The sequence below is a fragment of the Octopus bimaculoides genome, chromosome 1 (assembly GCF_001194135.2).
Source record: "Octopus bimaculoides isolate UCB-OBI-ISO-001 chromosome 1, ASM119413v2, whole genome shotgun sequence".
NCBI lineage: Eukaryota > Metazoa > Mollusca > Cephalopoda > Octopoda > Octopodidae > Octopus > Octopus bimaculoides.
Window position 1 is genome coordinate 148,464,621 of NC_068981.1, and position 3,427 is coordinate 148,468,047.

Below are 3,427 nucleotides of genomic sequence, written 5' to 3' on the forward strand. Positions count from 1 at the left end.
GTGGCCGTTGCCAGTACCGCCTGACTGGCTCCCGTAGGATTTTCGAGCGAGATCGTTGCCAGTGCCCCTGGACTGGCTTGTGCGGGTGGCACATAAAAGACACCATTTCGAGCGTGGCCGTTTTCGTGCGGGTGACACGTAAAAGCACCCACTACACTCTCTGAGTGGTTGGTGTTAGGAAGGGCATCCAGCTGTAGAAACTCTGCCAAATTTAGATTGGAGCCTGGTGTTGCCATCCGGTTTCACCAGTCCTCAGTCAAGTCGTCCAACCCATGCTAGCATGGAAAGCGGACGTTAAACGATGATGATGATGATGATGATGATATATGTGTGTATGTGTGTGTGTGTGCATGTGTGTATATATATATACATACATATCATCATCATCGTTTAGAGTGTATATGTATATACATACACACACACACATATTATATATATCATCATCATCGTTTAACGTCTGCTTTCCATGCTGGCATGGGTTGGACGATTTGACTGAGGACTGGTGAAACCGGATGGCAACACCAGGCTCTTTCCAAAGTCCTCCTAACCCCGTTGCTTTCCGCACATTTTTGTTTTCAGATTCGTTTCCTATGTGGGTTTGAAAGTAGAAAGATAATGATTTTCCTCAAAGTTATTAGGGAAAACCATTGGATCTTGTGAATTTTCCGAAGTCCTCTGCCCACCCCTTCAGAAAACATTTTCCCCACAAATTTCTTTATAATCTTAATCTATACCATTTGAAAGGTACTTATATAAAATTTCATTAAAAAGCCCCTTTTTCCTAAAAGTTATGAGGGAAAATCATTAGATCTTGTGAATTTTCTGAAAGCCTATCTCCCACCCACCATTGCTTTCTGGGCGTTTTTGCTTTCATATTCATTTCCTACACCTTTTTTACATCCGTTGCACTATTTTCCTTTGATTTTGTTTCCAGGTAATAATGTCAACATCAACCCTATTTTCCTTTAGTCATTGCACGGTGATTGCTTTGAGCTTATATAAAAATACCATTATTATTATTTACAGGATTGTAAAATATGGCACCGTATAACAAAACCATTCATACCGAAAACATATATAAAAAGTTTGTTTGCATAAAACAAATACAAACTAATATAGTTCTTAAATTTGACAGTCATATATATATAAAAGAAAAGGCCACCTTTGGTCATGAATGACCATGGGATTGACTCTAGGAAGATCCCCTCTAAGGCACAAATCCAGAAAAGGTTGTTTATGGAAGACCAGCAGTCGCCCATGCATACCAGCCACTCCTCTCCTTACCAATGTTATCCAAGGGAAAGGCGAAGACCAATATGGCTTGGTGCCAGTGATGTCCTTATCTTGACACCATATGATGATTGTTAATGATTATTCCTGTCATACAAGGATCGTCATTCATTTCCAATATTCTGCATAAGCATGTCTTGACATAGAAACAAATGGCTGTATAAAATCTACCTCAATAAACCTTATCCAACCCATGCAAACATGAAAAATTGAATATTAAACTGTTGATGATGATGATGATATATATATATATATATATGAAGTAAACAGAAAATGGAGAAAAATTGATCAACAACAATTGACTTACATAAATTATTATTTTTTAATATATATGTATGTTGTATACTTGAGGGATCTTTCTGCATGCATTCAAGCAATATGCATTGCAATTCAAGCAATATGCATTTGTCTGCAGACATAAATGATGCAGAGATACACACACTAATGCATGCTGTATTCTGTGCAGACAAGAGAGAAAGAAGTCACGGTGGGGTTGTATTGTAAATCCATGAAAATGTCACACCACTAATCCTGTTATCACGTTCAAACTCATACAACCCTGCTGTACAAGAAAGAACCTTCTTGTATTAAATGAATAGCCACAGACAGCTCCTTTTAACATGGTGATGTGGTGATGAGAGTCTTTAAAAGTATGAACATCTGTTGTCTTATAGGCCTATTTATTCTATGGCAGGAAATTCTCCTCAACCAGCTTTAGCCTGAAACAGAATTGGTGCCTTAGCTGTATCTAGAGGTGTGAGCATAAACTTGGTGAAAGGTGTGCCTGGAGACAAAGTACACACAGTTTTTTGCTGTTCTATAATTTTCCGTTTTCTTAAGATTTTGATCATAGTTTTTATAAACACAAATTTCTTTGTTTCCCTTTCATATTTCATTATTCGATCAATCGTTTTTTTGTAAGTTAGGAAAGGACACATTGGTCAATGCTGTCTTATATATACAGAGCATGCAATAATATACTTCTCTACTATAGGAACAAGGTCTGAAACTTTAACCCATAAAGCGATGGGATTTGCACTTACATAGCATGGGCTGCTGAGCAAATTTTATGAAAATGAGACCACCATGCACACACAAAAAACAGAAAATAGTTAAAATATCCTCTTAGTATATAATGGCAGCAAGTTTTGCATTATCTGGAAAGTCATTAGTTGAACTATCAGTCCTCTTGCATTCTGGGGCGTATTGGAGCGTTTGAGTGACATAAATTAAATGCATCTATCTGTGCCAGGATCGTGGCCTGTCGACCTGTGTCTGACGGCCACGATCGTGGCCTGTTGCGCTTTATGTGTTAAGAAAGTGAGCTAGTTGATAACCTCAATGCTCAAGTGGTACTTATTTAATCGACCCCAAAAGGATAAAAGGAAAAGTCGACCTCGACGAAATTTGAACTCGGAACACAAAGACGGAAGAAACAGCTCAAGTATTTTGTCCGCCACGTTAATGATTCAGCCAACTTGCTGCTTAGGCCATGTAATAATATTGAGCTGACTGAATCGCTAGCACGCCGGGGCAAAATGCTTAGCAGCATTTCGTCAAATTCCGCTGAGGTCAATAAAATAAGTCGCTGCTGAGCACTGCAGTCGATGTAATGTTGTAAACCTGTTTACCCCCAGATACCCCCTAGTGCCTCGTGCCAAAAATTGAAACCAATATAACATTACATAATAATGAAGGAAAACTTCTCGAAGAGGCGTGTTAGTTTCTGTTAGTATTTATAAGTGTGTGTGTCGAAATGGTCAAGAGGTTTGTTCTAGAATCCGGTAGTCAGATCCTATAACGTGACACTTAAGTATTTTCTATTCTAGTCTCAACTTACACAATCTTTATGAGTGCAACTTATGCAAATGGGAATTTTGCGGAAACTCATTGAATGGATTGAAATTGAGATTCATAGGCCCAGCTTTCCAACCTCCACCGCCACTAACATCGAGATTTATTTTCAGGTGACGCAATAGCACTCAACGGAGAAACTCCTATGTGGTCTTTCAACTTGCTAGAAATAGCTGTCAAATTTCACATAAATCCCATCTTCTCGTTTCATACACAAAACACCTAACAAATAAGCAAAAGGATTCATGGTACTACTAAAGCAGCGAGGACCCGAACGCGCAGT

General features: G+C 38.7%; 1 protein-coding gene across 1 annotated transcript in view; it reads right to left on the reverse strand.

Annotated features, from left to right (window-relative positions):
• Positions 1–3,427, reverse strand: part of LOC106881254 (sodium-independent sulfate anion transporter-like) — a 156,592-nt gene that overhangs the window by 152,634 nt on the left and 531 nt on the right. The gene's annotated exons all lie outside the window — the stretch shown is intronic.